General features: G+C 43.0%; 1 protein-coding gene across 4 annotated transcripts in view; it reads left to right on the forward strand.

Annotated features, from left to right (window-relative positions):
- Positions 1–603: 603 nt before the first annotated feature.
- cbarpb (CACN subunit beta associated regulatory protein b) overlaps positions 604–12,428 on the forward strand; it is a 169,423-nt gene continuing 157,598 nt past the window's right edge. For 2 of the 4 annotated variants that reach the window (XM_078423654.1, XM_078423655.1), the window contains exon 1: positions 662–710. The gene's annotated coding sequence lies outside the window, so the exon portion shown is untranslated. Of the gene's footprint in view, positions 711–12,428 lie in introns of all 4 variants that reach the window. The other 2 variants (XM_078423656.1, XM_078423657.1) reach the window with 2 other exon arrangements.

Consider the following 12,428-nt stretch of genomic DNA (forward strand, 5'->3'; position numbering starts at 1 on the left):
TTTAAATTGTGTTATATTGTTATAGATATCTTTGATAGTTGAAGCAGGTAACATAACAGTTGCTGGTAGACTTGTCCCTGGGTGTGTTTAGGAAGGAACTGCATGCAGATGATGGTTTACACCGAAGGAAGACACAAAATGCCGGAGTAGCTCAGCGGGACAGGCAGTATCTCTAGAGAGAAGGAATGGGCGACGTTTCGGGTCGAGACCCTTCTGCCGACGTCTGAAGAAGGGTCTGGACCCGAAACGTCACCCGTTCCTTCTCTCCAAAGACGCTGCCTGTCCCGCTGAGTTACTCCAGCATTTTGTGTATCTATCCCTGGGTGTGTTTATTGGACATTGAAGAGGGAAGGGACGCCCTGCCGTCGGCGTTGAGGCAGAGTAGTCTGTGATTTCCCCCCCTTGCATTACGCGACAGTAATTTCCAGTCTAGCTCCAGACAGCCCCAGAATGTCAGGGTTGTAATATTCATGGAGCATGTCCTCGCTGCATCATTCAGCTTTTCAGCATCATTCCCCGTCCCCTCCCACCCTGGCCATCACTGCAGTCGTCCAATCACACCACATGAGCGAGCCAAACACCACGTTACCCCGCGTGTGGGTGTGACCCAGCCAGTTTCATTCATAAATTGCTCGGTTTTAAATCAAAATTAAGGAGTTGCAATTGTGTGCCTGCGAGTGCCCCGGATGAACGGCGTGAATTGCAATTAGGTAAGTGGGTGATTGGCGGCGATGCAGAACACTCTCAGTGAGCCTTCTGCAAAAATAGAAAGCGAGATTTTTTTCCAAAAAAAAATAGCGATTAGGGTATCTATCGTGTTTGATTATCGTGGTTATTGTGTGAGTGTTTCAGTGATGTGTGACGGCAGTGTGCAGGAGACCAGGGTGTGTAACGGTGCATGGACCGAGAAATACAATCACATATCGTGTTTATAATCTTCAACGTGTTCATTGAAAATTACGGTTATTCTTTAACGATCGAAAGGCGAAAAGCAGCTGTCAAGAAAGGCGCGGTTGCACGCTTCTCGATCGAGTATATTTCAATGTTCTGTGCAACTTCGAATTGGACCCCCGAGCAATAAGGAATCAAATGCAATCCCTTTTTTTCCTCCAACATCCGAGTTGGGGGTTCTCTGCAAAGCCCCCGGCCGTTGAGAAGTTGATCGTCTTGGCTGGGTGATAATTATTGATCTCAACCTGTCTGTCCCCTGTCCTGCGCGTTTTATGAATGGGCGATTAAAGATGGTTAGAGAGAGTTCCCAGTGACGTCCGTGCGCAGTCATTCCAAGGCAGACTGGTGCGTAAAGGCTCCTCCGAGACCTCTATTTACTTCCAACCACGACTTATATAAGAAGCATGAGTTCAGAAGTGAAAGCAGCCATTGATTTTCTGTGCATAGCCTTCCACTATTAATGCAATGATGTGTTTTAAAGTCAATGTTAATTTAGCCTTTTAGCAGCTGGAAGTAGAAGTTTTATTATGCCCATAATTTTATTTTCTAGTTAAAGTGCTTTCCGTTCAATAAAAAAGACGTTTGACTTGCTCAAGGATAGCAGTGTTAGGAATTCATAATGTGTCCCCCCCCCCCCCCCCGTGCCCAGCCTAACAATAGGAGGCATTAATCGTACCCAATGCAGAACGGGAGCCGAGACTGAAAGGGTTAAAGAAAGCGAAGAATTTCATTCTCCACGCCTCCTCCCACTGTACAACCAAATGCGTCAACCGCAATCCCAAAGGCGTTCTTGCCTCTGTAATATTTGCATTTCCTACATCACTAGATGTTCCACTGGGTCACCACCCAGTTAATTACAATCCACCCACTGGTCTCCAATGGGAAAGGGGATGAAAACTGCCGAAATTCATTTCACCTCTGGTCAGACAGACATTAATTGCATTTAAGAATGTGGCACTTCTTCATTTTCTACCTACTCATTAGGGTCGTGATGCAAAATTTAGTTCGGCAACGTAATTCCGGAACAATTTCCATCAACCCTGACATAAACTAATCAGGAAAATGGATACATGGCACGTTCAGATGCAGAATTGATATTACTGCAATCAAAAAGTCTAAAAGAATGAGGTGTCTGTTCAAAATATCTGGGAGGTGGCACAGTGGCACAATACATAATATTAGATTTGTACCAGCATCTAGTTATTTTCCTACAATACATAATATTGATCAAGGTTATTTCGAAGGTTTGTCCATTGGCACTTCCATTAGGAAAGATAGCCAATTCTAATGTATCTACATTTTGCGGTATTTCATGTTGTGAAACAGCATCTCTCCCCAGTCTCAGCAACAATTTAAATCTGCAGCAAGGTTTTTCATCCTAATTTTCTGGAGAAGGGTCCCGGCACGAAACGCCGCCTGTCCATTCCCTCCACGGATGCTGCCTGGCCCACTGAGTTCCTCTAGCACTTTGCGTTTGGCTCGAGATTCCAGCATTTGCTGTTGTTTGTGTATCTAATTTTTTTGTCTAATTTTCAGAAGAACAAATCAAACATTATTCTCAACGTGGATCCAATAATTTCATTACACTATACATATAGTCAGCTGAGTTCAAATCTATGGGGTTTGTACACTTTCAGTTCTGAATGGTAAGAACATTGCGACTTACTAAAGGACATGTAAGTCCACACAAATAGGATTTACATTTCACCACACAAATCGATTGGCGCTGGGAAGTGAAGATTCGTTCCCTTAATGCGATGACAAATAGATTCTGAACTTTGTAACTGCAATTATATTTAAAAACGAAGACTGCGTTTCTGTATCTTACTTAAAAATCCCACATTGGACTAATTTGTCCCATTTCCCCATCAGCGAACTATTTCCATTGGTCGCAAAAAAAAAGTGCCGGGGGAACTCAGTCTGAAGAAGGGTTGCCTGTCCATTCCTACCATGGATGCTGCCTGACCCGCTGAGTTACTCCAGCACTTTGAGTTTTGCTCAAGATTCCAGCACCTGTAGTTTCTCGTGTCTCTATTTCCGTTACAAACTCTTAACTGCTGAATTGCTTACAATCTCCACCATGTAATTGCGCGTTCTGACCGCTTGGTGACGGCACAAACATTGTCCCCCGAAATGCGACCAACGCTTTTGGAAAATATTTCCACTGACGCGTTGTTGTGCTAATATATATATATATATATATATATATATATATAGAGAGAGAGAGAGAGAGAATATATATATGTTGTAGTAATATATATATATATATATATATATATTGTTGTACTAATATATATATATATATTATTGTACTAATATATATATATTAGTATATATATATATATATATTAGTACAACAATATATATATATATTAGTACAACATATATATATGTATACTCTCTCTCTCTCTCTCTCTCTCTCTCTCTCTCTGTAAATTGAGACTTGTAACATTGAAATAAGAATGGAAATGCGACTTAATTGATCGGCTGAATTGTCGTTCAAGCCCTTCCAAAGCCATCACTGAAGTTTTTACGAAAACTTAAGGCTCTCTCGTGATTTGGATGGCATTTTTTTCACCAGAACTCTTGCACTGTGAATGAATTCAGATTGTGTCATTTTAGTCATTTTCCAGATTATGAAGGTGTACAGATTATGAAGGTGTTCCTTGTGTTCGTAATGCAGTGGCTGCTGGATTGTGTTGACATCAGGACAAGTTAAATGAAAATCAAACAGCATCTGCAGATGTTTGAAATCTGAAATAAAATCAGAAAATGCTGGAAATTCTCAGCGGGCCACACCACATCTACGGGAAGAGAAACAGAGCTAACATTGTGGGTTGAAGACTCTTCATTCCTGGCATAAGGTTCCTCATTTGAAACATTCACTCTGTTTCTCTTTCCACAGATGCTGCCGAACATACAGAGAGTTTCCAGCATTTTCTGTTTTATATCATGGACAGGTTAATTTTCTGATTGGGTGTTGGATTTAGATAATCAACTCGAGTGCAGTCATCATTTAACTGGACATGTTTGATGCCAGCAAATGTTTCACAATTTTTTCAAGATTATTTGTTGCTGTTTTCTGTCAAAGTGGAAGTCCACTTAGAGACATTATGAATGGGAAAAGAACAGAGGCTCAGCTGAATGTCAGCAGTGGACTGTAATATTATTATTTAAAGACTTTTTAGTCAGTCTGTGCCCAGAAAAAAAACCTTATTTTCTATAATCAAAAAAATACATGCCCTTGTTACTACGTGTTATTTGTTCCGATTGGCATTCACCTCTTCAATAAATTTGTTTAGATTTTTTCTAGACTTCCATAAAGCCAGACACAGTCATAAATATGTACATCCTGGAAACAGGCCCTTCAGCCCACCTTTCCGATCTGAGCAAGTGGGCATACTGGGCTCATTCCGTTTGTCCGCAATTTAGAGAGCCCGGGGTCTGTGGTCTGTGGCTCTCCAACCCCTTCCTATACATCCTTCACCTGATTTTGTTTTCTCTCCCTTATTTTTAAAAGATGGGCCGGTCACTTGGTGACACCATATGTGTAGGAAGTTGAAATTTAGAAACGGGGGCTGATTTCACCAAAGATATTGAGAAAGGAAAGGAATATTAATCCATAGGGATTAAGCTCACATTTATGGAGAGTTGTTTGTGAATCTATGGGGAAAAAAACTATTTTACAATTGAAAAAGGTAGTCATTGCATATTCATACAAAATCACAGTATTGTGTAAATGTGAACAATGAAATTGTGTGCTACAATGGGCTTCAAACATGACTTTGGTTCAAAGTACACCAATTTTGGACATTTAAAACTGCAGATGCTTGAAATACACACCAGGTCATGCTGCATCAATGGGGAGAGAAGCAGAATTAATCTTTCTAGATGACCATCTTTCACCGAAATTGGCACCAGAGAACTTTATCATGGATGTAATAGCCAAGCTCTGTGTCTCATTAGATCACAAAAGAGTACATGAAACCATTGGTGCATGTGAGGTTGGGGTGCATGTGAGGTTTGAATACACATTCAAAATGAATACACATGTATGTAAATCTAAGAACTGGAGATGCAGGTTTATACCGAAGATTGATAAAAAAAATGCTCGAGTAACTCAGCAGGTCAGGCAGCATCTCAAAAATATCAGATGCTGAGTTACTCCAGCATTTTGTGTCTATCAATGTTCATACCAGTGGGTTGTAAGCATTATGCTCTTGAACAAGCAGGCGATCCAAACTATCGAGACACAGTAAGCAAAATCAGGAGTTAATATTGATCTAGATGGACCCTGGCACATTGGTGGGTGCAAAAATCATGAACTTCTTCGCTATCACTTCTGCAAACGTAGTTAAGAACAGACCCACGTCTGGAAATGGTATTTGGGAGAATGTCACCATTGGTCTCATTATTTGTGGAATTAGCTTTGGACGACAGGGAATCACCTCGGCACAGCCCGCAGTGAATGTGGAGCCATCTGTCCTGGCAATAATTAATCAAGTTATGAGTCTGCATACTTAGGAAATTCTGAAAGATTGGGAGCAATGCTTAAGGCAACCGATGTAGATTTAAATTCCTCAGAGTGAAACAACCCTGTGTTGATTGAATTGAGGTCAGATATCCCTGCGCTGGTCATAGCCTTTTGATGTCATCCAGACAGTAGATTCATTTGGTGTTCTACCACTTATTAGATTAAAGACTCTAAACAGTTATTTACAAAACTGGAGGAAGTTTTACAAAAAAAAAAATAGAATGAAACCATCTAAAACTGACAGATCCCAAAGGGATGTACCAGTACAATGTAGTGTTTGTTGCAACCCAGTTAATAATTAAAGTTCTTAAAGCACATGCCAAGCAACAGAAATTATTGTCAATCGAGTATTACTTGCGTGATTCCCATTTAATGGTAAATTACTCCTCTATCCTGCATTTAATTCATCTGTTATGCCCGCGTTATTTTCTGTACCATCAACCCATTTATTTAGTCACCCGATGTTTGGGGAGGGGATATTTTTAACTGCACAACAGGATAGAAAAAGGAATGTTGTCACGTGAATGTAAAAGCAGATCTATTTCTCAAGATATTTTTACATTTATGCACACTGTTTGATTTATCCCACTGTGTTAAATGGGAGGCGTATGATCCATGAGTTTACTGATTCTGATCAAATGATCCATGAGTTTACTGATTGAAGCAAGTAAGAATTTAACTGCCCCGGTTCATATCCGGAGCCCATGACAAATGAACACCCTTGATCTCCTGTGGAAATGTAGGAAATTTCTTTATTTTGCCTACCATGGACAAAGTATGCAAAGCGTCGCCATTGGCAGGGCACTGACCAATGCTCCAGCTTCCATGATCTGCTTCATGGTAAATAGATTTCTCACCTGGTGTAAAATGGGAGGTGTTTCAATGCAGACGGCTCACCGTAACTCATGGGTTGCGTACATTGCAAAGTGTACCGCGTGGGGGTCAGAGAGTTGCGGAAGTGACAGACTCCTTCGCCCCAAGTGCGTGAAGGAGAGATATAGGAGGTCCTTCCTTCCCGCTGCTGTGAGACTGCACAACCAGCACTGCTCCCAGCAGACGAGTCAACAATAACAGCTAAGAACACAAAGAAAACTGATGACAATTTACATATCTTTTATTTATAATGAATGATCTCTTGCTATAAAATCCTTGTGGATATGCCACCACAGGAGGAAGCCATCGGTGATGGTTTGAACACATGATTTAATGAACCCGCAGTCACTCTTTGATCACAATCCTGCTGCTGCTGAGGACATGGGCTCTGTGCTACGGATGTGGGTTAAAATCTCAACCGAGAGCAGAGCACAAATGTCATTCTGATTTTACACCGTACCACCGAGGGAGAGCTGCTTTGATGGAGATGTTTGTTCAAGTTTGTAAACATTTTACATTAAAGCACCGAGAATCTTCTCATGAGAAATAAGAAAAAAAGCGTCAGAATAAGGCCACCTGATTTTTGATCTGCACCACCGTTCAGCATCATCTTGATTCCTCCAATATCTAAAATATCTCAGCCTCAGTTTTGAATGCAGTCAACAATGGGGCTTCTAAACGCATCTGACGTAACTCCAAAGATTCATGGTTCTTTTAAGTGAAGAAATTTCTCTTCATTCATGTTCTAAATCGTGTGTTCTTTACTTTGAAACTTCCTCGTCAAAGAGTTCCAATAGATTAATTAAATGTAATTTCTCACACATAAAATAATGACGACTCAGCTCTATTATCTATATACTAAAACTCTCGTTTGTTATCTTGTTTGTGACTGAACTTCAGCCAAAACGGTACACGATAGCGCGACAATTTTAGGCCCACCTTACTCACCATTGTCACTTTAGTGATAATGCAAGTAGTTTTATTGAAATCGATGTTATATTTTTTAAGTAATTCAATGTTTTAAGTTTAAAAGGAGGGGAGGGGGAGGGGAGGAGGGAGGGAGGGGGAAGGGGCAGTGGGGCAGAAGGGAGAGGGGAGGGGGGGTTGAGGAGAGAGGGGAGGGGGGAGGACAAGGTGCTGCACCAATGCCGGAGAGGTTTGGGCCCAACGGATCCACTTGGTCTAGTATTATTTACTAGTTTACAGGCTCATTAATGCCTCTACTAGAACTTTTTTTACCTCCTCTTCTCAGGGCTCCAGTAATTCCGGGAGATTTAAGTGTCCTTTTCCTTGGAGGCAGACATGAAGTGCTTAATTCCTCAGTTTTCCCGTGTTTCACAATATATATTCTCCAATCCAGGGAATGGAGGGGTAAGGATCATGTGCAGGCAGATGAAGTTTAGTGTAGTTTAGAGATGTAGTGTAGAAACAGGTCCTTCGGCCCAACAAGTCTGCGCCAACTAGTGATCCTCGCATATGAACTCTATCCCACACACACTAGGGACAATTTACATTTATACAAGGCCAATTAACCTACAAACCTGTACGTATTTGGAGTGTGGGAGGAAACCGAAGATCTCGGAAAAAAACCCCCACATGGTCATGGGGAGAAAGTACTTTTCATGGGGAGAAAGTACTAACTCTGTACAGGCCGAAGGTATTTATTCACAAAATGCTGGAGTAACACAGCAGGTCAGGCAGCATCTCAGGAGAGAAGGAATGGGTGACGTTTCGGGTCGAGACTCTTCTTCAGTCTGAAGAAGAGTCTCGACCCGAAACGTCACCCATTCCTTCTCTCCTGAGATGCTGCCTGACCTGCTGAGTTACTCCAGCATTTTGTGAATAAATACCTTCGATTTGTACCAGCATCTGCAATTATTTTCTTACACAACTCTGTACAGGCAGCACCCATAGTCGAGATCGAGCCCGTGTCTCTGGCGCTGAAAGCGCTGTAGGCAGCAACTCTACCGCAACGCCATTGTGCCACCCCCTTGTTAGTTTATCTTGGCATCATTTTTGGCACAAACTTTGTGGATTGTTCTATGTTTTCAGAACAAATGTTTTTATTGTTCTTCCCAGTTTACTCTAATACTCTATTTTCCTTTTATCACTGTCTGGTTATACTTTGATGAATTCTAAAATACCCCAAGCCCCCAGCTTACTGCCTTTTCTTTATAAGCCTTTCCCTTAGATTTAATACTGTTATTGCATTTTCCAGTAACCTATGGTTGGACATAAAAGATGAAAGACCTTATTCGGGGGAAATTGCTTAAATCCTTACAACAAGGACTTGTTAGGAAACCATTAGGCACCTAAGGGGCAACTTTTTCTACACTGGCTGGTGGGTATATGGAACGAGCTGCCAGAGGAGGTAGTTGAGCCGGGTACTATAAATGTATTTTAAAAAAACATTTGGACAGGTATATGGATAGGAAAGATTTGGTGGGATATCGGCCAAATGCAAGCAAATGGACTAGTGTGGGACATCTCGGTCAGCATGGGCAAGTGGGACTGAAGGTCCTGTTTCTGTCCTCTATGGCTCTGCAGCAAACATGTTTACAATGGTCGAGACACTTCAGAGGTCTGAAGAAGGGTCTCGACCCGAAACGTCACCCATTCCTTCTCTCCAGAGATGCTGAGAGATTCCTTCTCTTCAGAGTTACTCCAGCTTTTTGTGTCTATCTTCAGAAGTGCTGGTTTGGTTGTAAAGTTAGCTTATCCTAAGGTCTGGAAGGAGCGTTAAGAAGACAAGTCTTTCTCTGTTTCTTACATAGAGGAAGTTGCAGACGCATTTATCGCATGAGATGCACAGCTGGCAGCAGGATGACAAGGCGCTCGGTTTTATGGAGTGACAGGATCCTCCAAGGAGCAAGAACTCATTCCTCTCACTCACAATGCCATATGTATTCCCTTGATCACTGCCATCCCACACATCAGAAAATAATTCCACCTTTCAATGCTCAGCTCGTTTGCGGTAAGCAACAGAGCATTGCACGAATGAATTTCTCATTTCAGGAAGGCTGACACGAAGCCTCTACTTTAAAGCTGCCTGCTTTAACATTATTTTTATATCCAGGAATGTACATGTTAGGATAGGTTCCAAGGAAATAAGTATCCTCTAAAATCAAGGCAGATTGGCGGCACGGTGGTGTAGCGGTAGAGCTACTGCCTTAGCGCCACAGGACCGTGTTCCATCCTGACTACGGATGCTTGTCCGTACGGAGTTTGTACGTTCTCCCCGTGACCTGCGTGGGTTTTGTCCGAGATCTTCGGTTTCCTCCCACACTCCAAAAACGTACAGGTTTGTAGGTTAATTGGCTTCGTATCAATGTAAAATGGTCCCTCGTGTGTGAGGGGTGGTGTTAATGTGCGGGGATCAGTGGTCGGCGCCGACTCGGCGGGCCGAAGAACCTGTATCCGCGTTGTATCTCTAAACTAAACTAAAGTAAAGATGATACCTTTGTGCTTTCCCAGCACACCACATAGCGATTCAAGGTTTACTCTGCCACTAGGCGGGTTCCACTTGCATGGTTTGATCTCCTAGATAGAGTGAGAGGAAGGATGTCACCAGGTTGTCCAGCTACAGGAAGGATGTTGTTACGTTGGAGAAGGTGCAGGTGATAAACCAGGATGTTACAGCGAGAGATGGGATAGGCCGGGACTTTTTTCTTTGGAGCATAGAAAGGCTGAGGGATGACCCATGGAGGTGTTCAAGATCATGGGGACATGAAAAAAGATGAGCGCTCACAGTCTTTTTCTCAGGATGGAGGATTCTAAAGCTAGGCGAGGGCACAGGCTTTAAGGTGAGAGGGGAGAGATTTAAGAGGGACCTCTGGGCAACTGTTTTTCACTGTCGTCCACACCTGCAATGAAATGCCAGATGAAACTAGAGCAGTGGATACAATTATGACTTTTAATGGACTTTTTGACAGATTTATGGATAGGAAGGATTTAGAGGGCTACAGGGCCAAATGGAGGCAAAGGGGACTAGCCCAATATTGCCAATGTGGTTGGCACGGGCATAGTGGGCCGCAGGGCCAGTTTCTGTGCCGTACATGACTATATCACTGTATTTTGGTATACGTGGCAATAATACACCAATATCAATGTGCAACGGGTACCTGTGGTAGCGATAGTTTTCATGTGTCTGACCCATTTTTTTCCAATTCTGGTCAATGCTGACCTCTAATGGGATTTGACAATGGCTTTGCTATTTGCCATCTCTTGGCTAGTTGTTGGTTATCCTCTTTTTTTTGCAATCGTCATTTCCTGGCACATTTGGCATGAATGTTACTTGCCGATTATCACCCTCGTTTGATTGCCCTCTGCCTGACACACCATTTGAGGAATTTCGCACAGGACCAAACACCATCAATGAGCAGCAAACATTCTCGGTTCGGTCTCAGTTCTCAGCAAAAGAAGAACAATTATGAAGGAGGAATTATCCAGACGGTTGAAAGTAAAATGCTGCTCACAGAAACTCCAGCGGCAATTTTGAAGCAGGGATAGCTGGCCTTCCACAACAAACTTCTTTTGTGTTTGGCATGAATCTGTTCAGTGGAGAGTTTTCCGTGATGGAATTGACTTCACTGCCACAAGGCCCCGTTGATGCTGTTCCCCGTCATGTGTTGCCATGACATCAGTAGCATTCACCTCTGAAGTTCAGCCTGTTCTCCATGTTTGGGCCAAGCCTGTGATGAAGACCGAGGCTAACCCGACCTGCCAGAACCCAAAATGATGAGCGCGTGGGACTCCGTTTTACTGAAAGGCCTGGAGGAAGTGAATGTGGGGAGGAAGTTTCCACTAGTTGGAGAGTCTAGGACCAGCGGCCATAGCCTCAGAATAAAAGGACGTATCTTTAGAAAGGAGATGATAAGGAGTTTCTTTAGTCAGAGTGTGGCGAATCTGTGGCATTCATTGCCACAGACGGTGGTGGAGGCCAAGTCAATTGGTATTTTTAAGGTGGAGATTGGCAGATTTTTCTCTAGTAATGGGGTCAGGGATTATGGGCCAAATGCAGGAGAATGGGGTTGAGAGGGAAAGATAGATCAGCCATGATTGAATGGCGGAGTAGACATGATGGGCCAAACGGCCTCATTCTGCTCCTAGAACATAGGAGCTTATGAAAGTAATTCCTTACATCATCCGGCAGTCTGCACAGAGTGGTAATTGGCTGGACAGGGAGTTGTTCGGCATTATTTCCAGACGGCATGCACGGGCAATTTAATCAGGAAGAAGACCCCGTTGTTATGGTAGCTTAGCCAGAGGTTCAGTGGGTTCTGTGGCACAAGTCTTCAGCACTCATGTTGGAATATTGTCAAGTGCATGGTCTCGCGTGTAGCAAATTTAATTGGCCGTACGCCGCCCTTGGTTTAGTTTAGAGATACAGCATGGAAATAGGCCCTTCAGCCCACCAAGTCCACGCTGACCATCAAATCATCCATTCATACCACTTTTTCATCCACTCCCTGCACATTAGGGGCAATTCGCAGAGGCCCAATTAACCTACAAACCTGTGCATTCTTTGGGATGTGGGAGGAAACCGGAGAAGCCAGAGGAAACCCGCGTGGTGACAGCGTAAATGTGCAAACATCACGCACAGAGAGCATCCGAGGTCAGGAACAAACCTGAGTTTCTGGTGCTGTGAGCCAACAGTGCTTGCAGGTGTGCCACTGTTTCTTTTGTGAGGGAGTCTCATGAGGATGTGGAGATGGATCATCAGCTTAGCTTTTCTGCCTAAAGGCCATGGTAAATCCCTCGGCCATGAATTTTACACACACATGCCCAGTTCTGCCAAAGTGGATGATGGACCTGTCTTGTCATCAGCTGTTTACTCATTCCATCGACACCCATCATTGAATACAGTTTAATCCTCTGACTAGTTTCACTGTCCTCCTGATTAATATTAATGTTTGCATGCCTCATTGTCACCTTCCCCTCTACATTTCTTTGAACATCGTCTGCTTTGATCTGCTGTTTACACACCCTACATTCTCTTTGCACCCATCCATGACTCCAGTTTCCCTCTACCCTGACACTCAGTCTGAAGAAGGGTCTCGACCCAGAACGT

The sequence above is a fragment of the Rhinoraja longicauda genome, chromosome 28 (genome assembly GCF_053455715.1).
Source record: "Rhinoraja longicauda isolate Sanriku21f chromosome 28, sRhiLon1.1, whole genome shotgun sequence".
Taxonomy (NCBI): Eukaryota; Metazoa; Chordata; class Chondrichthyes; order Rajiformes; family Arhynchobatidae; genus Rhinoraja; species Rhinoraja longicauda.